Source organism: Lagopus leucura, unplaced genomic scaffold, assembly GCF_019238085.1.
Source record: "Lagopus leucura isolate 7727_CA_CO unplaced genomic scaffold, USGS_WTPT01 Super-Scaffold_1, whole genome shotgun sequence".
In the NCBI taxonomy this organism is placed as follows: Eukaryota; Metazoa; Chordata; class Aves; order Galliformes; family Phasianidae; genus Lagopus; species Lagopus leucura.
Window position 1 is genome coordinate 42,000,222 of NW_024962250.1, and position 27,405 is coordinate 42,027,626.

Consider the following 27,405-nt stretch of genomic DNA (forward strand, 5'->3'; position numbering starts at 1 on the left):
ATTGAAATGAATTATTGCTGCCCTCTTCTTCCAAAAATGTCCCTGTCAGTGTTGACACCTCGGACAGCAGGAAGACAAAAATTCACAAAGTGAATGATCAAAGAGCCCTAAGGGCTGATGAGTCAGTGCTGTGATGAAACCAAATGTTACAGATCAAGGCACCCGTCAGAAAGCCTTGTTCAGGGAAAGCATCTGTCAGCTTCACTTGTCTGCTCGCCGTGCAGATGCTAAACCCAAGTGACAGCACCGGCATCTGCAGAGCTCATCAGGCAGTGCCAGGGCTGTGCCAGCATCCCACTGCCAGCCCGGTGTGCCTGCCCTGGGCACCCTGGAGTCCCCTCCAGAGGTGCAGTGCTGATACCACTGGGATAAGTTGGATCAGAGGATGTGCTGGATCTGCCCCTGCAGTCTGCTAATGTCACCTTCCTTAAGCCATTGTCTCCCACTCTAGCTGTGGATGAGTTCACTGGCCTTTTTGCTTCTCTGCTTTCTGCTACAGTGAAGGAACCCAAAACGGTCAGAGTATTGGGATGTCTGCATGAGTTCTGCAAGCTGCTTCTTCCCCTGGGAACCCACCAGAGTTCTGAGAACAACCTGTCCCTCCAGCCAACAAAATAAGGTGCTCTGCTCCCCCCAGCCCTGTTCTTAGAATGTGGCAGGCTGTGATTAGCACTTACAGGTTTAAGGAGTTTTGAGGTGGATGTTTGCATGGAAAAGGTCTATTAGTCCTTGTGTGTACCCAGATCTGCTCCATGGGATATTCTGCCATGCCTTGATGCTTGAGCTGCCCCCTTGCACAGCTGGGCAGCCTTAGTGATGCTTTGTGCCAGCCCAAATGGAGCAGCAGGTGCTGACCACTCCAATGAGTTAGTGGGGACTTTGCATGGCTTGATTAGCTCTAATGAGACTACAGTAGTGCAGGACCTGAACGCATTCTGTCCTGATGGCTGTGTGGGTGTATGGCCAAATGGGCTTGCACACACACTGGATGCTCTTGTGTGCTAAGATTTCATCCTTAAGATGATAACAGTTCCCCTCTTCCAGTGCATTGAGAACTGGTATTTTTGGCACAGGCACTGCAAGGGCAAAGTCGCTGTCTTGACTGCATGCTGTCTCTATTTATTCAGGTTTCTGAGGTGGGCTTGAGATGTAGATTTATCAGTGCCCTGTGGCTGTGAACCCATAGGAGGGGTGTGAAGCTGCCACCTCCTGCCCAGCAACATCCCTGGAGACAAACTTGAGCACTGCCTCCCTGGCACCGCAGCCAGACCCCACAAAGATGTGTCTTCCTCTGCCAGCTCCTTTCCACTGCTGGAGCCGGCACTGATTTCTTTCCTGACATCAGATCTCTTACTTAATCATGCAATATATTTGCCAGTGTATCATTAAGCGTAGATTTGTATATCCTTAAATTAAATTTAGCTACTAGGGCTGAGTTATTTCCTTCCTGATTACCCAGTTGCATGAAACAATGGCCATTAATCTCTCTCCCTTTCACTGGCGTGCTACTTTTAGAATTTACCATGCTGAGGGCTTGGAAGAACAGAGCAAACACTTTCATTCTCCTGTAAAAGGATTTTAACATGCCCTTCTCCTGCTTTGTACTCAACCTCTGCAGACTAAAAAGCCCCTTTTCTACAGTTAATTTCTCCTTCACTCTTATCTGCCACTCTGACTTTCAAGTGAGTTGATTGAAAATATGGTGCTAAATGCAGCTCTTTCATTTGAACTAATGCAAATTATGCCAAGTCCCAGTGTGTGAATATAAACTTAGCATGGTGAGGGAGGGGGCACGATTGTGGTGGGGGGGGAGGGGGGGGTGATACTGCTGCAGAGAGGAGAGAAAATAGGGAAGGCTGTTACCCAGTGGAGACTGTTGGAAGCAGATTTTCTTTTCCCAGTTCTGCTCCCTGCTAGTGGGGGAAAAAGAGCTCTGTAAATTAAGAACCTTGTTTGAATGGTGAAGCTGTCTTTGCTGTAGCGTGCAGATGGGAGAGCAGCAAAGGGCTGGTGCAGGGCTGGGTTTGGGCTGCAGGTGCCAGCAGGTGAGTCCCAGCAGAATGGGCAGTTGTTACATGAGCACTGAGGATGTGTCTCAAGAAAGGTCCAGGTTTGTTGCAGTTCTTCTTTGTCTTCTTCAGCCCCCTGTGAGTAGGGTGCCCTGCAGGTCTTGCAGCACCAATACAGCCGTGAAAGATCTGGGATCTGGGCTTTTTATGCTAACGGCTGTGAAGCACAGCACAGGCTGCCCAGAGAGGCGGTGCTGCCCCATCCCTGCACACAGCCGAGGTCAGGGGATGGGCTGTGAGCACGGATGGAGCTGTGGGTGTCCCTGTGCACTGCAGGCAGTGGGACCAGATGGCCTTGAAGGGTCCCTTCCGACTCAAAACATACTGTGATTCTATGAAATTGCAAAGGGACATCCCAACATAGCTGGTACTCACGTGCACACCTGATCACACCCAGTGTGGTAGCAGCACTCACATAGAGCTGGGCATTGGCTGGCAGCACAGAGGTGCCACCTGCATCCATGTCACCACTGGTCCCTCAAGGATCTGCAGATTCTGAGCCCAGCATGGGAGACACTCATCAGAAAATGCCAAGAAGAGATACTGAGTTTTCAGCTGATGCAAAATAGGACTGCAACATCAAGATACTTTGCCTGTGAGGGCATCTGGTTGACCGGACTGTGGCCCATGGAGCTATGAAGCTGGGCTGGACACCAGAGGCATGGTGGATAGGATGGAGTCCTCCTGACAGGGGCTTTCCATGCACACCACTGCAGCTTTGCCTCTTCCCAATCCTGTCGCCATGGCTACAGTGTAATGCCTGAGCTCTGCGATTAACAATTAATTGCACTCATTGCTGGCACCAGGCCCAGCCAGGAGCTTCTCTTCCATTCTGTCCCAATGGATTTGCCCCCTGCAAGAGGTGCACTTGATGTCCTCTGTGCCCAGACCAGCTGCAGGATGTCATGTTGCCGATGGCCCTGGTGGCAGCAGGTCTTGGGGTGCCGAAATGCTGGGTAGGCCCAGGGGAGCAGGACTGGAGTCTGTGCGGAGATGCAGGAAAAGGCATATTCACAGGGCTGGCAGCTTGCAAGAAAAAGTCCCTCTTCTATGCAGGAAAGCAGCTTTTGCTCAGTGTGAGCACCGCAGGGATTCTGCTGCTCCAAGATAGCTTGGGAGCACCAACACAGATCTCCTACATCCCCTGCTAGGGACCCCTGCTGTCTTCTAAGGTGTTTTTGGAAGATGGAGAAGTGAAAAAGTTTAATTCAAAAATATCTGAAGCCTGATTTCTTACTCAGCTTCCCTTTAAAGGAAAATCTTCTACAAGAAGAAATTCAAAAGGCGTTGTTTGTCTGCTCATTTCCTTGTGTGTTAAGAGAAGACAAGCCCACCAGGCTGGGCAGGAAGCAGTGCTGTGTTTCCAAAGGCAAAAGGAAACAAGCACACAGAGGCAAAGGGAGCTCAACACACACATCCACTGCTGCTCCCCTCCTACACCCAGCCTCTCACCTGCAGGCTGCAGGACTTTGCTCACCGCCCTGCTCCAGGAGGTGCAGAAGCCCACCTGGCACAGGGAGTGACAGCTTTCCTTTGTGCCCACCCAGGAGGGCCCCCCAGGAGCAGAGCCAGCAGGAAGGAGCTCCTGCAGGCATCCTGAGCATCACCCTGTCTGCATGCTCTCGGTTGGCTCCGGCTTCCCAAATATTTTGATGTTTCCAGATAATAATTCCTCGAATGCTCGGCGTTGTAGAAAGTCTGTTTGCTTATGCTTTGCTCTCCTGGGTTTGTATGCAAGTGAATGCAAAGTGCGAGTGTTTTCTGGTGACAGAGCCCCAGTCTGCAGTGGCTCCCTATGGTGTAAAGCAGATCTACGAACAAAAAATTGCTGTCATAGAAAACTCTATATCTGAATAGGGCACAGATCTCAAAGACTTGCTTTGAGAGGATGGGCTCTCAGTGTGAATGTCAGCTCTCATGCCGAGGGCAGATGCAGGTCACTGTGACTCTGCCCTTCTGTTTGCCTGCCAAACATACGAAGAATGGATTTTCTGATTTTATAGGGGCAAAATGGTAATTTGAAATGTAAGAGCTTCTTTTTCCTTTAAAAAATATCTTTGCTGAAATGGGTTTATTTTCTCTCATGCTTTTGGGTTCAGTGAATTCTCAGTTTCGAGTGGAGGAAAATCAAACTGAATGGGGAGTCTCCTGACCTTCTGAGCAGGCCAGACCGTGAGAAATGGTGAGCAAAATAATGGCTTCCTTCCAGGCATGAAGATACTGAGAAATTATCAGATCACAGAAGCACAGAATGGCCTGGGATGGAAGGGACCTCAAGGATCATGAAGCTCCAATCCCCCGCCAACACAGGGCCACCAACCTCCACATTTCACAGCAGCCCAGGCTGCCCAGGGCCCCATCCAACCTGGCCTTGAACACCTCCAGGGATGGACGGGGCATCACAGCCTCTCTGGGCAGCTGTTCCAGCACCTCACCACTCTCACAGCACACAACTTAATGAGATGAAAGAATTAAAAATTATTTTTCAAAATTTGTGGTAGAGTTGTGACAGGGATCTGGGAATTCTGCCATGCAGGCTCTCTGCCTGTTATCCTCACATCCTGACATACAGAGAGGCGGAGATTTCTGTGTTTGAGACAATAACCGTGTGTGGCTCAGAGCAGCAGCACAAACTGCTCTGTAATGTCACACAGAATAAAGGAAGATGCAAGACAGGGAAAAACTGGAAGAAATAAAAAAAAGAAATGAAATATAGACTGAGAAAATATGCAAGGGGAAGAAAAAAGAAAAGAAAGAAACTGATGCTGCCAAATGGAACTGTACTGGGGAGGTGGTATGCAAATGTTGAAGGCAGTCTTCTTGAAGGTATGGAAGAAACCCAGGGCTGAGTGGCTGCCTGAGTGCCCTGTCCTGCTGCTGGGTGGCAGCAGAAAATGGGGCTGAGGCTGCCAGGTGTGGTGCAGGGGAGCAGAGGGAATCATGGCAGAAGCACTTTGCTCCAGCTGTGAGCAAATGGATTGAAGAGCAACCTGCAGCTCCAGCACAGATGTGCCCTCTTTTCGTTTGGCACTTAAGTCCCACGAAACCATTAAGCAGACACTCGTATGTTCTAAAGCAGACAGAAATAATCAAATGCGTTATGGAAAGGGCCATGAATCTTCCAGTTTCTGGAGTTATAACACTCTTCTGATTGAATTACTGTTGTGTAATCACTCTCAGCCCGTATATTATAGTTAATGTGTACAGTGCATCTGTTTGGGTCAGGACGGGTGGACCAGGAGCAGTTTGTTTCTGCAGCCCTTGCTCCCATAGCCTCAGTGTCCTTCTACCACCAGCACAGCAGCCTGCAGGCACACACCAGGGAAGGAGCAGGGCGGCCTCGAGTGGCTCTGTTAGCAGTGCTGAGTGCAGGGCAGTGCTGAGCCCTGGCTGGAACGGAGCGTGAATGGATGAAATGCAATGTCTTACAGGCAGGGGCTGCTGAGAAGGATTTAATGGTCCTGTCTGGGTTTAAACTCTATAAATCTAAGAAATGGTAGAGGGCAGCTGCCCTGGGAAGGAGCCGGTAATTTAAAGCTCAGTTATGTGTTGTCAGCTGTAATTCCCCGTGGAGATGTCTGCACCTTGCTGCCGTCCTGCTGCACGTGGGGAGATAACACAGCTCACAGTGGGAGCCATTTAGCAGCTGGGTGTGAGCCGCAGGATGGGGCTGGCAGGGAAGCCTGGCTCACATCAGGTGCAAACCAGCAAAGCACCTGAAATGTGGGATAGAAAGTTCTCCTGAGCTCCCAAATATCTGAGTGCCTGGGTTTAGTCCAGTGGTGGCACGTCCTGCAGCCCCAGCAGGTGTGGGCACCCGCAATTGTGGGCTCACTGGGACAGGGGTGAGGGACTCCCACAGCACCCACTGCATGCTCCCATGGGCAGAAGCACCCCAAAATGAACCCTTCCCTCTTAGCCTGGTAATTACAGAGCTTTCCCTGAGGAAATAGCACCGTGGCCAAATCCATCATCCTGTACAAACGCCGGCATTTGAGGAAACCAGATTTTCTGTCCAATGAACAGATTAGCAGTAGTTTTCAACTAGATCTACCGTTAATCTTTCAGTGTGCTTTTCTCGGTCCAGTAATGCCTTTCCTTTACAAAAATAAAATCTTTTACAGGCATTTTATGCTCAATCTTCCTGTCACATAGATAAGTAAACCTGTTTTTACAAATAGCGCTATGGATTCAACCAATTCTAAGGGAGAAAAAGGGAGAATTAAGGTTGGATTTAAGCACTTCTGAGATATGATTTGTTGGAAGCGTTCCCATTGTGACGTGTAGCAGGTTGTTCCAAATCCCTGCTGCTGTATTGATTGCTGCAGATTGGTTGGGATTTTGCATTTAGGACAAATAAAGCTGCATTCATAGCCTGAAAACAGTTGCCAATACAGTTGCAGAACCAACAATGAAATCTGCCTTCTCTATCTAGCATGCAGTAATAGGGTTTACCACCTGGCATTGATTTAATTTCAGAGGTGTTAATTGTTTGAGAGGAAGGGAGGGGAGAAAGCTGAGTGCTGCCTACATGTGGATCTGCAGTAATTGCAGCAGCTGAGAGCTAAGCCCATGAAGGAGAAGCAAATGTGAACAGTGCTGAACTGTACCCCAGTGAGAGATCTCGGGTAGGGAGGTTTCAGGAAACAGGTACTCCTTCTGGTAAAGAATTGCTGTGTTTTGCTATTGAGTTAATTGCTGTTAATGTAAAGTACACAAAATTGCCAAATCAGAGTTACTTGGAGGATTTTCCTTAGTGGAATGTGTTTTCACACGTGCTGTTTTGTTGCTGGCTGATCTGGGGAAGCTCCGTATAGCTATGGAGCGTTTGTGCCTTCCACTTCTTCTCCACCATGAATTTTATTTTTAGGCTGTAAGTGCATTTTTCTTCTTTTGTTGCTGCATTACAGAATGTCTCTCTCCTAGAGAGAATTAGCTCAAACGCAGCATTAAATGGCAGGAGGTTTCAGATTGGTTATTTGATCGTTTATTTCTGTGCCCATCTCCCCTGCTTGTTTCTCACCCTCGGCTTACTTGAGTTATGTTATTAGCTTTTGAACCCGAAGAGCTCTAAAATATAATCCAATAAATGCTGCATTCTAGGATATTACCCTGTTCATCTGCCCAACAAAAGGCTTCGTGAACTATAGCAGAGGTATCTAACAAATGCTTTTCTTGCCTTTTTTTTTCCTTTTTTCCTTTTCTTTTTTTTTCCTCTCTCCTTCCTTTCCAAACGTTGTGAAACAAATTTCTTGGGAAACTGCACTCTTCTGCTTCTTAACCTGGTTTTCCCAGTGTTTGGCCTAGAACTATCTTGCTGCAGTTCATTTTCATCCCGTCTGTGACTGAACGCAGGGAGCTGTGTGTTTTGGAGGCAGAACTGGAGCACTCCTTCACCCCCTGTGGGACCACCTCAAGCAGCCCAGCACCCCACGCAGTTGTGTTTGGATAACTCTGGTGATGGAGACTCCAAATCTCCTCTGAGGAACCTGTGTTTTGAATGTCTTCCTATGGTTTAATGTGTACGTGAGGGCTGTCACCATGGGTATCTGCATTCTCCCTCTCTTAAATAACAGCATCTTCTTTAAAGCTGTGGTATCAAAACAAACAAAGCTACCCTGCCTCTTACAGGGAGTGCTGTTGGCTGTCCATCCCACTGACATCAGCTTTGCATACACCAGAGCAATGCTGGTGACTCAGCACGCAGCCCCAAGACTTCCTAGGAAGCCCACACCTCGTTACTTCTCCTTCATCTGGGCAGGATTATTGCTTGTTGGATTTCATTCAAATTTCCATTTAAGTTCTCTAATATGGTAGGATCGCTTTGAAGTCTAATTCTGCTTTCTGCATGCCTGTATGCCTTCCCAGCTCCAAACCACCTGCAGATGGATAAGTATGTTCTGCCTCCCAGCAACCAGGCCTTTGATGGTGAATAGCACTGGGCTGAGGGAGCTGGCTCCGTCTTCCTATTTCAGCTTTCAGATTGGCTCTTTTGGACAGTAGAAGCATATTCAGCTTCTATGCAGTACAGCAGAGCGTGTTTCTCATCCTTTCATACTGCAGAAGAGCATTAATGCACCTAAGCCAAGTCCTGAGAGACCTCCTGCTTCCCTTTCTGCCAACCCCTTCTCTCTCCCAGCAGTATGGCACGTGTGGTTGGAGAAGGGGAGGCGGTGGTTTCCATGAGTCCTTCTGGATGAATGTATCTGGTTGTTCCTTATCTCCTGGGTGTCTTCTGGGGATTTGCAAGGATGGCATTTGATTTTGCTCCAGGGAACTGGACCTACCCAAGGAGCACTGCAATAGGACATGGAAGTTGAGCAGTGGTTTGCCTTGTTAAGGTCTCCAACCTCATTCTTCCTCCAGAATTTCTCAGATGTAGCAGGAAAGCAGTTCTGGGTGAGTCAGTCACTTGTCTAAGAACTCATGGACAATTTCATCACCCCACACATCTGAAAATATTCAAGTTCTCTACCCTGCTCCTCTCTGTTGTAGCCGAGCTATTCCTGTTATGTCAGTGGTGCTAACCTCATTACATGCCTGATTACGATTGTCCTATTGCCACTGAGTGAAGCAGAACAATAGCAAAGGAGCATCAAAGAGTCTGGCTTTTCACTACCACCTTCCATAACCTTTTCTGCCTCTTTTGCCTATCACCCTCTTGTCATTCTCTTCTTCCAGAGCTGCATGCCTGCCCAGAACCCCCCGGTGCCCTGGACTCTCCTTGCTGAGTTCTCCCTGAATGCTTTGTTCTCCCAATTTGTCCCCATGTAATCATGCTGTTTTTTCAGCATTTGTCCTTCATACAGGCAGAGCTGGTTTCTGCCTTCTCTGCATTTTGGCCTTGTGCCTGTGGGTATCTCCTGACTTGCACAGGCTGCCCTCTGTCCTTTCTTTGCACTGGAGTAGTTGGCATTTATGCCATCAATAGTACTTCTGTAGAAAACTGCCACCACTTAGTTGCATTTTTGTTCTGGTTCTCCAAGATCACTTGCATGCACCCTGAGTCACTGCATAGCTGTTTCTTGGCAGGCTGCCTCTCTATCTCTTTCAAAATACAGTGCTGGTAACATATTAATGTACTTCTGCAGGTAAGGCCAGACTACATTCCAAGCTTGAAGCATCCCTAATGGGCAAATGTTGCACAGCTTAGCATCATTTGACAGTAGATAGGATAAGGATGGAGTTATCCAGGCCAGCTGCTGCCCTGAAATATCTGAGTACCTGGCTGATTAAGGACGTGGTACCCCAAAATCACAGCCTCCTCTTCTCTATCCAGGCTTGCATGCTTTAATTAGCATTTTGCATTAATGATCTGGGCTTCTGAATTCAAAGGGTTATAAGGTTTGCTTGAATTATTCCTGCTTGCATCTTATCTGTATTAAGAAAAAACTCACCCTTAATTACTTTGCTAATAACTTAGCCTTTTTCGTGGGGTGCTCTGCTTCCATTAATGAAGTCTGCCCTGGGGGTTCCTGGCTCAGTGCTGGCTTTGGGGATGGTGGGGAGGGAGCAGCCCAAGTCTGACACGGTTCCTTTAGAAGAGACGTTGGGGGCCACCTTGTGTAGACTGAGCAAAAAGCTGCCCCTAAGGTCAACCTGTAACTGAAATATTGGGCTGTGTGTTCAGTTTCTGTCTTCTCATTTGTATAAGCCTCCTCATAGAGGCTATCCTGCAGGGGGCTCACAAATGCCCTTCCTGGTGTTACCTGAACACTGTCAGCCTGTCTCACAGGGAGGTGTCCCATCCCTGGGATTGTTTCTGTGGCCCTCCTCTGGATGCACTCCATCATCTCCAGGTTTCTCCTGTGCTGAGCACTCCCATCTGCTCCCGGTGAGGTTCAAAGCACAGAGCAGAGGGGCAGATCCCCTCCCTCGCCCTGCTGGCCATGCTGTGTTGGACACAGCCCAGGATATGGTAGGCTTTGGGCTATGAGGGCACAGTGCTGGCTCATGAGCAGCTGCCACCCACCTGTGCTCCCAGGTCCTTTTGGAGGGCTGTGCTCCATCCTTACCTCCCCCAGTTTGTACTGATAGTGCAGGTTGCTGCAACCCAGGTGTAAGACCTGCAGATTCCAGCTTGTCGTGTCACCAGTTAGTACAGGATCATTACCCTGGCTATTCAGATTTATTTCACGTTGCTCCCAGTGATAGAAAATTGTGTGTGCATCTGTAATGTGCTGGTATCTGAGGTGTGTGTGCATATGGAACCTCAGTCAAGAGCACACTGTGTCAGTGCAGCTGCTCCACAGGTACCATCTCCTGAAGGGCCTGGCAGTTCTGAGCTGCCCTGCTTGTCACACAAATTGGGCAGCAAGAAAAGCATATTTATAATTGCTGCAGCATTCATCTGCACAGCAGCAAGCTGTGTCCTAATGGAGGAGCTGATCAGTGTGGCTGCTTTGGTTCCATTGTGCAAGTGCAGCTCTCATGGAAGCCTCTTGCTGGCGCAATGGGTCCTGGTGGGGCTGTGCACCAGTGCTGACAGCTCTGTGCTAAAGCACGATGTTCGTGGGTGCATCGTGTAATTCTAGGCCACACTCACCCCCCTGCTGCTCCCCTCTGTTTAAAACAGCTCTAATTTCTGTGTGACGGAGAGGGCTTTTTGGTTGTTTCTGCCTTAGCTGCGTGACACAGTCAAATCATGATATAAAAAACCAAGCGGTTATGGTGTGCAGTGATTTTTCTCCCATGAACAGCCTTGTAATTTCACAGGGAAGTGTTGTAACAGGTATGAAATTGGCGTTTCTGAGAGCCATACAAAGAGTTGCTTTTTCAGAGAAGGGCTGTCAAAAGCCTTCAGTGAAGCACAAAGGACTTGTGCTAAAGGGGACTTCTCAGCTGATTGCTTGATGGCTAATAGATTGCTAGTGTTGTATCCAGCACAACAATGGGAAAATAACACTTGTGATGCCCCATGATTTTTCTTCATGTGAGAGTTCATGATACTCTATTTATTTTTAAAAGGGAGTAAAGAAATGGAAAGAGAGGAATTCAGGAGACAAAAGCTGATACAGCTGGGCCCTCTTGAGTGTAGTTTTGTACAAATTGCTCAGATGCAGCAAAGCTTGACTAAACTGGGTTGTGGTTCCAGGGCAGCCACGACCCCGTGGATCTGGCTTGGTAAGCGTGATTCTTATGGACAAACAAGCACTGGTTTCTTGTATGCTGCTTTGCAAGTTTCATGCAAGGATTTCTGTTCTGAGGTCAAAAGAGTGTGTTTACAATATCACTTCTAGGGAGGCTTAGCCAGACCAGGCTGTAAGGAATGCTCACTCAGAGGGTGGTGAGGCAGTGGCACAGGTTGCCCAAGGAGGCTGTGGATGCCCCATCCCTGCAGGCATTCAAGGCCAGGCTGGATGTGGCTCTGGGCAGCCTGGGCTGCTGGTTGGCGACCTGCACGCAGCAGGGGGTTGGAGCTGGATGAGCACTGTGCTCCTTTGCAACCCAGGCCATGCTGTGATTCTATGAACACATTTTATTTTTAATTTAAGATTTGATTTGATGATCAAGAGTGAGCAATTACACCTGTGCTGTTTCATTAACCAGAACTGTCACTGCACAACTTCAAGGTGATACTAATGGTGTCTGCTCAGTATGAAGCTCTGTTTTGCTGGGGATTGCTCAGTGAGAATATGTGACAAAAAATGTGGAGTAACAGAAAAAGGGAAATTGGGAATATGTGTTGCCATCCATGCTTTAAGGAGCCTCGACTACCTGCTAAGAGACACGGTGCAACTGATGAGAAATAGTCAGAAATTAATGATCAAAGGGCAGCCAAATGGACCTGGAGGAAGGGTGATGAAAATGCTGGAAGATCACTGAAATGTTTCAGGATCTGTTCTGCTGAGCTGTAAGACTCGGGATGGCCCACACTGCTGCACCTGTAGCTCACTGCTGTGTGGGGCAGCTCTGCTGGGCCCCTGGGGTTGGGAGGCACGAGGTGCTCCACTGGGGAACAAGCACACACTGCAGCAGAGCTTACTCCTTTGCATGTAGTATCTTGAAATTTGCAGCCTGACCAAATCTGGCTGATGAAACTGTGGGTATTTGCCCAAAGCCAGACGGTACATTTTGTTCTTTCATCTTTATCTCCCCTCCCAAAGTTACGTGCATCTACCGGTGAAGTTGAAATTCATAATTCTCTGCTTTCCTCTGATGGAAAGATGTCTTGCTAAGTAAAAGCCTTTGGCAAAATATTATTGGAATGAGTAAAAAAGAAAAAAAACCTAACTCTTAATTCTTCTCCTGCATTTCTTATTCAGACTTCATAATTAGGCCCTGAAGTTTGTTGTATTTGGGATTTTATAGTTTACTTTGTTCTTTTCAAATGTTATCCCTCCTTCAGAGCCTCCACTTTGCATCCCCAATGACAGCTGCTGCTCTCTGGGCAGTGAATGGCAGAACTCACCGGAACTCTGCTGCAGAGACCTTGGGGCTCTTCCCCTGCTCATTGAGGGGCTGAGGATGGGATTCCAATAGGACACGTCCCCCTGGTTGTGAGGGCAGGTTCAGCCCAGGGGGGCATTTCTTCTTTGAGAAGAAACTCTTGTGATTTGATCTGGCACTTCTGACTGCAGACTCCCAGCTGGAACACAACCTCACCCCACCTCTTCTTTGGTTATTTTGTATCTGCCATCCTAGAGCGACCTTTGTTCCTGTGAAAAGCAAACTCAAGGCATTGCATGTATATTTTGTGGCAGTTTTTTTCCCCATCATGTGACTAGTCTGATCACAGCACGGCCTGGGTTGCACAGGAGCACAGTGCTCATCCAGCTCCAACCCCCTGCTGTGTGCAGGTCGCCAACCAGCAGCCCAGGCTGCCCAGAGCCACATCCAGCCTGGCCTTGAATGCCTGCAGGGATGGGGCATCCACAGCCTCCTTGGGCAACCTGTGCCAGTGCCTCACCACCCTCTGGCTGAAAAACTTCCTCCTAAATAGTATGTGTTCCTCCTATGTAGTGATGTACTGAAGCTGGTTATGTATATAAACAATGGCTGAAGGAGTCAGTGGTGCTATCAAGTTTTATTTATTAACTTCCTCTTTTAAAAAAAAATCAAGTGGACACCATATGCTTTAACAGCACTTTTCCCTGATCGTTTCCTACAAATGATGATGTCAAGATCAGCTAGCAGCAGCACAGATCTTCTCAGCCGTCCAAACAAGCAGCAGTCGTTATGAGCCCAGGATAATTTCAGCATAATTTAATAAAGACACCTCCATCCATCTCTGTCGGGTGGGCTGACACCAGGATCCCAGTGAGCGCAGGAGGCAGCCCGTGCTGCGCAGCACTGCTTCCCTCTCCCCATGATGGTGCCTGGGGCGGGCAGCTGGAGAGGAGCTGACCTTTCCTAGAGGCAGCGGAGTGCTCAGCTCAGAGCCTTCTGTTTTTCTTGCTTACTTTGCTCCCTGCACTTCGTTAGGCAGGCACCGGAGGGACAGGTTAATAAAAGGAGAGATTTAGCTCAGCCACTATGCAACAGAGCAGAAAAGCCAAAATCGATCAGCTGACCGTTCAGGTAACGCGTAGCCACAGACTTCATACTCTGCTGCCTGGGGGGAGTGTGTGTGCGTGTGCCCCCCTGCTCAGTGCATGCAGGTTAGGCGTGTTGTGCTTGCAGTGCTTCATGTTGGCTATTAGGAAATATTTCTTCCCTCAAAGAGCGGTGCTGCAGTGGCACAGCTGCACAGAGAGTGGAAGGGCTCAGCATCCCTGCAGCTGCTCACAGCTGTGGGAACGTGGCACTGAGGGATGTGGGCATGGTGGGGTGGGCTGGGGTTGGGCCTGGGGACTCAGAGGTCTTTCCAACCTGAATGATTCTGCAATTCTGTGACTCTATGCCCAGCATCTTGTGCCTCTCTCTGTGCCTGCCTCACCTTCTGAAGTGGATGAGGGCGTTTGGGTAGTGGTTACTTATGGCGAGGTGGAAGGAAATTGTATCAGCGCAGAGCCTGCCTTGGGAGCTGGGTTAGGATCTTTGTCTTACTGATAGTAGCTGCTCTGGGTAATAATCAGAATTAAATTATTTTGATGCTTTTGTTATCCAGGCCATTGCTTGCCAAACTTGTGGTTTGCCTGGGATGCACTGAGAAAAGAGGAATTGTCATGGGCCCATACGGAATGTACAGTTAATGTATATAATTAACAAACCTTCATTTTTATGTTGTTTGTTTTACTAAAACAAAAAAAAAAAAGAAAAAAAGGCAAAAAAATTCAAACCTATCAGGTTGTACATGGAAGGTCTGGACTAAAACTGTATCTAAACCAGTGGGCTGCTCTTCATGCTGTGGGTAGAAGATGCTTACAGTCCGCTCTGCCTTGCTGTGTTATCAGCACCAAGCAGGGCAGCACTCAGGGCAGCAGTGGGCCTCCAGAGGCAGCTCCTGGTGGGCTCTGTGCAGCTTGGGGTCTCTGTCTCCTATGTGGGAGGTAACTTACACTGCAGAAAGAAAAATTACCATCACAGGAAGAATGGCGCAGCTGCAAATGCAGCTCATGGATCTGCCTTCCAGTTGTACATTTCTACTTATCTGAAAACTACATGGGGGGCCCTTGTTTAGGAGAATGCACTGTTCTTCTCTTAGGTTCCCTTAAGCACAGCTATGTATGGAAAGCAAAAAGAAAATGCAAGCTTCTATCAGTGCAGAATTAATTAAAATGGCAAGGTGCATCTACAGGAGAATTATGCTTTATTATTTTTCAGGACTCCGTTATTAAAAATAAGAAGCTATTAGCATTACATTTATCTAGTATTATATTTGCTGTTCAAAAAACTGCTCAAAGCCAATGAAGTCAAGCAGTTTCTAATAGGCAATTTTAAGGCAACTGGATAACTGAAGTGTGAAAGTCTGCAGTGCCCCAAAGGTCGGATGCCTCTGAGTTTTGAGTTTTCTATCCAGCAGAAGTCTTAATGAATAGTTTAATTATATGACATACTATTACGCATTGGCACTCTCATAGTTCATGGAACTGAATCATAAGCCAAAACCTCAGCGAGCTACAAGCCCTTAATTGAAGTATTTTTTTGTGAGTGTGCCTTTTCCTGTCTGGTAACAACACCGTGATGGAGGCAAACAAGCTGTGGAATTGAAGTTGGTCAACTGATCAATTGCAAATGTTTTGTGCAGCGTGTTGCAGCCTTTACTCCTGGCTGCTTGGCAGCGGGCACCTCTGTGACCTTGCAGCATCTCCAGGCGCATCTCGCGCTGTGTCTGCAAGAGAATGTGCTCTCACCAAGGTGGACAACTTCCCAATGATAAGGCTAAGATCCTTGGAGATGTTAGGGTTACTAATTTCAGGGAGCATTAGGCACCGAAGACCTGCTGAGGATCTTGGCTTGAGGCAGGATTCTGTGCCATGCTTCCTCCATTTTGTGTTAGGTATTGGTGCCTGAGTTGTGCCCAGGTGTGATAACACTTCAGGAGTTGCTCAGCGTGTGGTGGGTGACTGTGTATGGATGTAACTGGAAAAGGGTTTTCCTGAATGGAGGTTGTGGCAAGGAGTTTCCTTTTCTCCCAGGTAAAAGCAATGGGATGAGAGGTAATGGCTGCAAGTTGTGCCAGGGGAGGCTCAGGTTGGATATTAGGAAACCTTTGTTCTCCCAGAGAGCTGTGGGCAGTGGCACAGCTGCACAGGGAGTGGTGTGGTCACCGTCCTGGAGGTGTCCAAGGAAAGAGTAGATGTGGCCCTAAGGAACGTGGGTTAGTGGGCAGTAGTGGTGCAGGTGGAAGCCTGAGTTAGATGATCCTAAAGATTTTTGCAACCTTGGTGGCTCTGTGATTTCCCAGAACAGCCTCTATAGGCATATAAGTAGCACTTCAATAAGCATTTTCCTCTTTGTTCATAGCACAGCTTTATCTATATCTCCTTATTCCCAGTCATTGACACATGGAAGGAGTAATGACAGGAAGAGCTGAGGAATACATCCCAAAAGCTCTTGGAGCCTGGAGGATGGATGCAGCATAGTCACAGTGATCAGGGATTTCGCAGCCTCCCCCGAGAGCGTGGCGGTGTCACGTCTGCTGCAGTGGCATTGCTCTGCATGGAACTACCAGTCTATTTTTCACTTGAGCAAGCAGGCACAAAGGAATGCCATCTGACATCATTTATCTGGGCTTTCAAAATGTCTTCAGCCAAATCCCAGAACACAGAGTAGGAATAAATGGCCATTTGACTATGGCAAAAGGTTAACTGTAGGGTGTCCAGAGACTTCCACCTGGGGACTCTTGCTGTCTGGCATGCTAATTAACCATATGGGGAAGGGAATGATTGCTGATGTGGTATATTTGCAGATGATAGAGTTATTTAGATCAGCCAAAGCTGCAATTCTCTGCTCTAAAGGGACACTAATGAAGCAAGGTGATCAACAAGATGATGGCAAATAAAAGCCAGCACTGTGAAATACAACTTATGTAGGACAGAATAATTTGGAAAACCCACGTGTCTGGAACTAATGGCAGAGACGTGAATCAGAACTGCAGCATGGAAGGACTGCTGGGGCCTCCCCAGCCTCTTTGCAACCCTGCACCGCTCAGCTGGGGCTCTGGATAAGGCTGGCAGCCTGCAAGGATGGTGAGTTTTGGGGTGCCCACCCTCAAGTCTGATCGGCAGCTTCTGGATTGCAGATTCTGGCTGTTCATCCTTTAATCACTGACCTCATCAAGGGGAACTGGCAGGGGGAATTTGCTCCTGCATAACGTTTGTGTGCTGTTAGAAGCTTTCTTTGTTTTATCCTTGGGCATGAGCAGTACCTGGCAGTTTCAGAAGAATGGGCACAGTTCTCCCTGGATCACAGCCCTTTCTCCTGCACTCTACAGCCATTTGAATGGATGTTACCCTCCCGCCCAGCCCAGGTTGGATACTGGGAAAGACTTCTCCCACAGAGCAGTTGAGCACTGGCACAGCTGCCCAGCAGTGGTGGGGTCACCATCCCTGGAGGTGCTCCAGAGCCAGGGAGATGTGGCACTGAGGGATGTGGGCAGTGGGCATGTGGGGTGGCTGGGGTTGAGCTTGGGGATCTTGGAGGTCTTTTCTCATAGGAATGGTTCTATGCAACAGATGCACGTGGCTGGGAGGCAGCTCACCCGAGCACATGGCATACAGCACAGCTGCCCCCAGCCACGCTCCTGGCCTGGCATCCCTGCAGCTCCTCCACTGCTCCTTTGCCAGCTGATGAGATTCAGGCTTGTGCCTTGGGAGTAAATGATAAATGGCTTGGTTAGAATTAAGGAATTAATTTGAGTGGTTTTTAAATTGTGTAGGAGTTCTGTGGCGGGTTTAAAGGTGATCAGGCAGCAGGCGATGAACTGAATATTGATTTTTCTCCATGACAAGAACTATCTTTTGTACTCGGGTCGTCAAATAAACAAAACCAACAATACGAATTAGAGGGGCATGTCCAATAAATCCCCTGTTTATAAAATAGAAGGATTCTAAGGGGCAGATTAATTATGGATGGCAATTAATTCGAGCTGCGAACAGCTCAAATCATGAATATTTTAGTGGAAGTCCACCTACAGCCCCAGCCCTGGAAATTACATCTCGCGTTCCAGCGCTTGCTTTTATTCTGAAAACATTGCTTCCATTTGTGAATGGAAGCAACAACTCATAAACACTGCCATAATCATGCAGCACCACATGCTTTCTTGATTTCTACATGCTGGATGAGTCATCCCCGTTATTTTGTATTACGATGTTATCAGAATGGATCTCATGATTATAATGCATGTAAAGCTTAGCAAGGAAATACTATATAAATTTTTAATATAATTTTCTATTCAGTGCTCATGTTTTGTAGCGCGCAGAGGCAAATTATTTTAACTAGTTTATGCCAGAGTGCACAGTTGCTGTTTGAGTTGCTTTATCTCCATCATTTGAAACTCAACGTGATGAGAAAATACTTAATACAAATTTTATGAATACTGTGCCACGTACAGACCGTGTGAAGATTCTCCATAGTACATCATTTTTCTATTTGATTTATTATTTCATCCTGCTGACTGCTAAATGAGAGATGATTTTCACAGAAATTCAGTATTTTCCACCACACTGAATGCAGAAGTGATGTGCCAGCCCCCTGCCTCATCGTGTGTTCTGCATGCCTGAAGGTCAAAGGAGTTTTAGGTACATGATTTATTTCCAGTATGTAATAGCCCAATGGTGAGGATTTCCTAAAACCATATTTTGGATTCACAGAATCACAGAATGGCCTGGGTTGGAAGGGACCTCAAGGATCACGAAGCTCCAACCCCCCCTGTGCCACACAGGGCCACCAACCTCCACATTTCACAGCAGCCCAGGCTGCCCAGGGCCCCATCCAACCTGGCCAATGAGTGAACACGCAAAGTGAAGAACTTCAAGGTGTAGTGAATTAAAGCTTTGGTAGCGGTATCCAGAACACATTTTATGGGCAAATCTTCCCCTCTCAGCCCTCCATTTCTCTCTGTGGGCTGCAGTGAGCAGACACCACTGAGCAAAGCCCAGGCAGACCAGTGGGAAGGTCGAGCAGTGGTAACAGCACCGGAAGGTTGAGTTTGGACTTGATCTCAAAGGTCTTTTCCAATCTGAGCAATTCTGTAAAGTGCCAATCCAAAAAGGAAGAGAATACCAGCAGCGCTCTAGGATGGCATTCAAGCCCATCCAGCTGCTGGTAGCAGGGCTGCAATGCTGTTAGAAACACAGCACTGAGATAAGTTGGTTGGGTGTGAATCTGGAGCAGTAGATACTGCTAGAAAGCAAGGTACAGTAAATGTGACAATGTTGTTCCACTTCCTGAAAATTTCTGGCCTTCCACTGTCTCACCATCTGTCAGAAGAAAGCACACAAGAAATGGAGGCTCTGATTGCAGTGTTAATTAAGAAGTTCCTCTTAATAGGGAACACCTATGGTATGGGAATAGCAAACGCAGTGCACCTTGAGGAAAAGCATAGCAGTGCCCTCAGTTGGGAAATTATCCCTGTCAGCTCCAACCCCTTTGGCAATGTTTAGTCCCTCCACTGTGAGCCCAGGTGTTGGTGCTGGGGATGAGGGACCACAGGGAAGAGGGGACATCCGAGGCAGCACAGCTTGTAAACTGGGTTTTAAAAAGGAAGTTGGCTTTGTTAGCACTAATTTAATTCCAATTCTGAATGGTTACTTGAGAACAAATCTCTCCTTGTGAGACACTCACACGCCTGCCTCTTTCAGCTGCAGAATAAGAAAGCCTCTTTTCAGATTTTCTGCTTAAAGCAGATTAGATGAGATTTAATATTCTTGATTTATTTGTTTACGTATTTATTTGCTTTCTAAACCTAAGGGTAAAAAGCATGAGCAGATTCTAAGTTCTTTCATCTCCAGGAACAGCATTTTCATTTCAAACCTTCGTGATATGACACAAAGCAAAAACTCACGATTCCCTTTTCCATTTAAATAGCCTTCAGATTTTATTGCACGAAGGTCAGGAACTCAAAGCTGTGGTGCAGTGCTCACAGCTCTGCTATGGAGCCAGGAAGGGCCTCTGCCTGGTGCTAGTGCAAAGCTTCCTGAGCTCTGTTGCCCTCTAAATAGAGGACGTCTGAAGGCAAAACTCATTGTTTTGGTTCCTGGGTTACCACTGGCGTTGGTTCTAGACAACACTCACAGCAGAAGAGGACCACTGCTTGCCTCAGTGATGCATGCAGAGGATTGTCACTTCATTTTCTGCCTGCACTCCCCAGTTCTGCTCTGTCTCTGTGAGCACAGAGCTGGCTGGGATCTCTTGCTGGTGGTCCCCCGCACAGAAGTCACACTCAGAGCTGTGATGCTCACAGTGAAATCTCCCACCTCTGAAGCGACCTTTGCTCCTGGACCTGGGGTTTTAACATTCAATTTCAGAGTAATCTTACATTTAAATTCATCTTTTTGATCTGCCAAACTGATCAACGAGCCAGAGAGCTCTGTTGTCCTCTGTGCTGCAACTGCATGCCCTGCCCTTTCTACCACCTGCAGCCTTTACACCATGGCTTTATTCTCCCTCCCAGCCACTGATCAAATGCTGTAAGCCTGGGTGGAAGGCAGCTCCTTTGGTGTCCCATTGCAGTGCTGCAGAGCACTGGGACCCAGCAGCCCCTTGTAAATCACTGCCACCATGCTGCAGGGCTGTGTTGCAGGACAGGAAAGTGATGCTTTGCTTCCCGCAGTAAATCCAGCAGGATGGGCTAATCCTTCCTGCAGGATACGTCCATAGTAGAGGTAAGGAAGCCTCAAGTCACAGGTGTGGCTCTTTTATTGGAGATACAGTGGTGAGGAGGGGCTGGGAGGAATCAGGGCTGCAGAACTCTGGGCAGCCTGGTCTGGTGGTTGGTGACCCTGCACATAGCAGGGGGTTGGAACTAGATAAGCATTTTGGTCCTTTGCAACCCAGGCCATCCTGTGATTCAATGAGCTGCCCTGCATTTTGCTATTTCAGGAATGCAAGCTGCTTTTGCTGTGCTGAGGACTTTTACATTTGCGTGCCAAAGGAAAGGACCCAATTAATGCCTGAATCATTGTACTCAGTCACTCCGGTGACATATCTGTGCTCTCTCTGTATTATGTATGTATATATTATAGAAGTCTCGGGCATCTCAGTGCCCTTGAGACACTTCTTTTTCTGTGCCAGGACCCTGACTGAGATTGACTTTCAGGTAAGCAGCAGCACCGGAGATTTAACACTCCAATTAGTGCATACTGGGCTGACATTTGGGAAAGGCTTTTCTTAAAGCTGCCGAAATATGAATCTCAGCCCAAGTGGTAACACTTTGTGATTTGGTACTGAGTGCTACTGAGGTCTGAACATCCCTACAGCAGTTGCAGGAAAAGTGCCGTCCAGACGACTGTCCTGACTATGATTAAATAAAATGATGAAATAGGGCCTATTCCTTTTTAATTAGATTGCATCAGAGCTTCTTCTGTTGCAGAAAAGACGATTTGGTTCAATTAGCTTTATTCTCAGATGCGAAGCATTCTAGCTTCTATTTTTTTTTCCCTTTGCTAAATTAATTTAATTTAAGAAGCACCATTTTTTTTTTTGAAGCAGGGCGCTGCAGCTTCAAGGAACGGATTTTCATATGCAGAGTATTTGAGAAAAAAGCAATGAAAATAATCTTGATAAGTAAGCCTCAGACTCAATATCTCTATTGTTGCTTGTGCCCTAAGGTTATATTTTTAATTGCATGTAATAAATATAACTTTATTAATTAGAAATTATCTGGAAAGGAAAGAGAGATTTTTTTTCTGCGATATGGTATACAGAGGCTTATAATAAAATTACTGTTCCTGGGGGGAGCTGCATCTAATCTACCTTTCTTTTTGTGCTCTGAGGCTGCTAACAAAACCAAGAATATAACATTTCTCTTGCTTGCTTTTTTTTTTTTGTCTTTTCTGAGAACTGGAGGATTTCAGCCTTCAGTTGAAGGGGACTTGGGAAGATTCTTGTGAGAACATTCATTAGGGAGATTGCTGCCCCCAGACCTGTGGTGGGCACTCGCTGGGTATGGAAATGCTGTGCCCGTATTTTGTGTTGTTTTTTTCACTTTGCATCAGAATTTTACATCTTATTTATTTTTGCAATGCTATGATATTTATTTTTAACTCTGTAAGAGATCTTTCATATGCAATATAGTAAGTGGGGGGTAATGATGGGATCTAAGGGAGAATGTTTTTAAAGTGAGACAGGGGAGGTTTGGGTTGGATATGAGGAGGAAGTTTTTCATCCAGAGGGTGGTGAGGCACTGGCACAGGTTGCCCAAGGAGGCTGTGGATGCCCCATCCCTGCAGGCATTCAAGGCCAGGCTGGATATGGCTCTGGGCAGCCTGGGCTGCTGGTTGGTGACCTGCACACAGCAGGGGTTGGAGCTGGATGAGCACTGTGCTCCTGTGCAACCCAGGCCATTCTAGGATTCTGTTATAAGAAAAAATGGGAAAAGGAAAGTCTGTAGTCAGGTATCTTCCCTGAAGGCACTTATTGGTTGTAGAGGACAAGATGCATTGACGTATATGTAAAAAGATTGTGATGCTTCAATATATTTTTCAAGATTTTCTTGATAATAAGAGCAAGAAAAAGTTCCTGTAGTTTGGACACTGTCCCTGCAGGCATCTTCCTGTTTGCCAGCATGACAGTAGCACTCCCAAAATGGGATGATCTGCAGATGCTGTGGCCATTCCAATGAGGCCACCAAATTCATTTCCCATCCTATCCTTTGCACTTTAATGTTTGTATACACATTTCTCAACCAAAAGCCTCAAGTTCTTTGATGCTCATTTGTGTAGGTTCACAAGGACTCACCTTTTGAATTTACTGAGGTCCCTCTGGATGGCACCCCTTCCTTCTGCTGTATGACTGCACCGCTCAGCTTGGTGTCATCACACACTTGTACAGGGTGCACTCAGTCCCATCATGTGTGGCACTGATAAAGGTGTCAGAGAGTAGTTGTCCCAAGACAGACCCTGGGATCCAGCAGCACCATTGCTGTGGTCACACCTGAGCAGTTACTGGGATCCCAGCACAGGCAGTGCCAATATTTACTGAGGGAAGGTCCCTATGGGAGTAGCAAATCCTTTCAAAAATGTACATTCTTTTTTAAGTGGAGCTTTTAAAATATCCCTGACAGAATTTGAATGGAGGTATGAATGTCAGCCCATTGCACCTGCAGGGCACAGTGCTCTGCTTGGGTGTGAGTTTCCCTCTACAGATTGGCGCTGGGTGGTGGCACATCTCTCCAGTGCCAGAGCTGGCTCTGCCCTGTGTCTGCTGCAGACTGGTTGGTGGGTGGTGGTTCACGCTCTGCACGATAGGAAAGTCTTGGGAATATGGTACCTAAGTACAAAATTATTTCATATATATACTGGATCAGTCACCATTAACAGGACCTAAGCAGCAGGAAACAAGCTTGCTATGTGAAACCATTGCCCCACAGCTCCCCTGCTGCTGCAGCAAGTTGGGAGAAACCCAGTGCCTTCTGATGACAGAACTTTGCAAAGTGAAATAAAGCAGAAGTGAAAGGAGCACTGAGACACCTCACAAAACACAGCCACGGCATTGCTGTGCAGCACTGCTCAGAGTGCTGGCTGCTCGTGGCCAGCCTGTTCTCTGCTCCTCCTTTCAGAAGGGAAGCCTGTGGAGAAAGTGTGTGAGAAACAGTGCTGGCCTTTGGGAAAAGTTCCTTTCTTCCTTTCTTTTCTGCAATACTGACATAACTCCTCTTTGAAGTCTTCTCATCTGGGCTTTGCTGCGTGTGCAGCAGAGGTGAGGGAAGAAGAACTTCAATACTGTATGGCAGGGATGCCAGGGATGGGAAGATTCAAAGGCTCCAACAATAGGTATGGATTTCCAAATAACCTCCTTTCGTGCTTGGTCAGAGTGAGTCTCTGGTCATGGCTACTACCCATAATGATGTAACTGTAACTGCTTCTCTGTACAATGGTACTAAATTAAATTCACAGAATGTCAAGGCCCTTTCCATTTATGTCCCATTCAGCAAGGGGTTCAATGGCTGTTACTTTCACCATTTTCATTCATTTCAGTGGACTGGCAGCAGTTGTTTGTCCAACAGCTGGTGGGAGACATCAAGACAGGGCAACCATTTCTCCAGCGTGCCTGGGAACATCATTTCCTGGGACTGGAAATGGGAAGGAAAGAGGTGCTGCCCGTGGGCATGGTGCAGTGCCCTTGGGCAAGGAGTGGCACTCAGCCAGGGCTGCATGTCAGGCTCCTCCTGAGCACCCTGCAGTGGGAGGGATGGGGAAGCTCTGAGGTGGGTTGCAGTGGGGCCGTGATTAGGGGTATCTGCACAAGGACCAGGTGCCCCAAAGCATCACTGGTGAGCCCAGGGATTGCTTCTTATGGTGAGCACTCGTTGATTTCAGCCAAGATTTCATAGAATCATAGAATAGTTGGTTTGGAAGGGACCTTAAAGATCAATCGTGCTGTGGACAGGGCTGTCATTTACCCACTAAAGCAAATGTAGATGTTGCTTTTTTGTTGCCTCAGGTTTTTTTGGGGCCACACAGAAGCAAAGGTAGGTTAAAACAATGTCATGAAATACGACAGTGTTCTTAAGGTAAGAGTTGAATAGGCTGGGAAATCCATCACTTTCATGTGCAAGCACTCATGTAAAAATGATAGATGGTCCCAATGATTCCTTGCATGTATAGATACAGATGGTCAGCTAAGCCTTTTCTGCACTTCAATTAGAGCTCTTCAGTAGCTCAAGTTTTTCAGACAGTTTTTACTTTCAGTATATTCAGATCCTAAAGCATCACATCGTGAAGGTGCATTGGACATGGAAGTACCATGCCCCATCCCTGCCAAGGTGAGGGGATGGGCTCTGAGCACTGATGGAGCTGTGGGTATCCCTGTGCGTTGTGAGCACTTGGATCAGAGTGCCTTTAAAGGTCCCTTCCAACTCAAACCATTCTGTGATCTTATGATTCTGGAAAGAGCTGGGTGTGCTGGTGTGCAGCAAGTGTGGAGCTGTGCTGAGCCATGTTCTGGAGGCTGGGCATGCCATGCTGTGCTTTTCCATGCCATGTCAGCAGGCTGCAGGACGCACTGAGCACCATGAGAAGCAGGATGCAGTGCACACAGGGACGCAGCTCAATCAGGACTGCCTGCTGCTGCCTGCCCAACGCTGCTCCTGATTAAGTCTTCAAGCACAAAGTAACGTGAGGTGAGGGAGTGCAGTCCCAAGAAATTACCTTTCCATTAATTTCCTTGTCATAAACGAAAGGGAAGGTGGTTAATTCAAAGCAGAGGTGAATGAGATAAATTTACTGTAAATCCCCCCCGGGCTGCCCCTTTGCTGAAGTTCTGTGCTGCAGCGGTGCATTGTGGAGCCTGTAGCACTGGCAGTGTTTGATCAGGCAGGTCAATACTTCCTTCCTCTGAGCTGATGGCACAGCAAATGGCTTCGTCCTCCTTGGTAAGAAGGCACACATTGCGCTGAGCCTCCCACAGTTCATCTAATTTATGAATGAGGCCCTAGATTAAATTGCCATTAATGCATGCTGCATGTGAAGAAGAGGCAGGAGGATTCTTAGGGCGTGGGTTTGAATTATTAAACAACGTCTGTTGTGTCTGAAGCCAGCTCTGCCCTCGCAGAGCAGGGCTGTGAATGGGGATAGGGATGAGGATGGGGATGGGGATGAGGATGGGGATGGGAGGTCCCAGTGGCAGTGCAGCAGAGCTGCAGGGCTGGGACTCGGTGGCTGTTGATCACTGTTGCGCCATAGCCAAGTGACATGGGTGTCACACAACCATTGCAATACCCAGCAGTGCCAGAGAGCTGCAGTGGTTTCTCAGCAGCTCTTCCTTCTCGCTTCTCCCCCTCCCTGCACTCTGCAATGGGGCAAACATGAAGCCACCCCTCCTGGAGCTGTGCTGGGGCTGTGGGCTGTGGACCACTAAACTCTCTGGGTGTTGTTCTGCCAGTGGTAGACAGCAGGCTGCCGGCTCAGCCCTCTTACAGGAGAAAGCTAAACACCATCAGCACGTTAATTATCACATTTAAAGGTAACGCTTTGCCGTTCAGAATGACAAACACAGTGTGTGGAACGGGCACCGGTGTGTCCCTTCTGTTGGATAAATGGCTGCAAAGGGGCTTCAAAATCTGATTGTATTTGTAATGAATGTGAGAGAGATCCCTGTGTTTCACTCCATTCCTGTATTGCTGTAGGCGATCCCTTGCAGTGATGTGAGAAGGCAGGTGGGCAGTTTGGGTCAGGATTCAGCAATTCCATTTGCAGGTTGTGACTTGCTGTGTGACTCCAGGCGAATAACCTCATTTTTCTGTGCACACATTTTACACCTATGAAGAGGGGATCATATCTTTAAATGCTGATGGTAACTTTTTCTGCAAACAAATGTGATGTTTTGAGGCTGCACCATGATGAGACACTCCAACAGTGCCACACTGGAGAGATATATGACATTGAGATCCTATAAATATTTAAGGGCAATGTATATTGGCACACACCAGCAAAGTAAAATCCTGCAGGTCTGGTTTCAGCAGGTTCTTTGAGTTTGAAGACATGCTAATAGCAGATAGCCTGGAAAGGTAAATCACAGCGCCGGGGGAAGGGGGCAGATCTGTTTCTTTGGATGACACTGGGCACATGGAAAGAGTTGGAAGAATTCCTGCTTTGGGAGGAAACTGTGGGCTCAGCGCTGAGCCTGGTGTTCAAGGGCAGGCATGAGCCTGATGCTCAGCAGCCTAAAATGAAGACAGACTGCTCACGGTGCCCATGGTGCCAACCATCCTAGCAACAGGAAGAAACCAGGGCCCGAAAAATGGCATTTCCTCTCCAAAGGCAACTCTCTGTGCATGGAAAGGAAAAGCCCTGCTGCTGTTGTGGAGAAAAGGGGAACCAAGGTTTGGTCCCAGGGTCTCCCAACAGCAGCTCCCAGCAGTAAGGCCACCAGGAATGGAGCACTGATGGGAAATGGGGAGCTGCAAAGTGGGGTGTTTTCCTCTTGGCTTGTTGCAGGAAAAGATTAAATATACTGCTCATGGTGGAATGCAGTGGAAGCAAGTATAAGCTCTAAGAAGAAAGAGAAGTAAATGAGAACAGAGGGAGATGATGTGAATAATAAACGGAAAGAATGCCAACAGGTAAGTAGGCAGTAAGTTAGGAGATTACTGTATTTGTTAAATAAGGATAGTGAGAGAAGTTGGAGCGAATGACATAAAGGTTTGGTTGGGATGCTCTTTTCACCTCTTAAAAGGTATAAAATATTGCAGTAAGGGGAATTCTGTCACAGAAAGACTTAGAGCTGCAAATGGACGTATTGGGTGCAGAAAACACATGGCAGGACAGCACTGTGGAAGCACTGCCCAGCTCACTTGTTGCCAGGCTGTGTTCTCCTCCACACACATACACCCCATGGTAAGTCCCCCCTGCAACTTCCATGTCCTTGGCATTGTAGGGTGGCCATATGAAGTGCTGACCCGCAGTGTTTGAGCTTTCTGACCAGCATGACACCAACGGGGTGCAGTTACACTCTGCAGTAATAATTACATACCATGTGGCAAAATCTGATAAAGTGCTTTTGAGCTCTGAGAGCCCAGAACTGCAGTGACTTCAGCACCTGCCAGCAGCAGCTGAGCCAGCCCTGCACCGGAGAAAGGTTTCATTCAGCCAGAGTGGACGAAGAGGTGAATGCTGATTTGATTGTTTGCCCATTTCTGTGGCCATCTCCAGGTCACTCTGCCTCTCCCATGCCCGTTCTGTGTTTGCAGTGGAAGCACTGCACAGGGCAGGGCAGCGCCTGTGCTCAGGATGCTGTGGGGGAGCAGCAGACAGGCTGCAAAGCATTTGTGGGGTCCCTTTCCCCCCTTGAG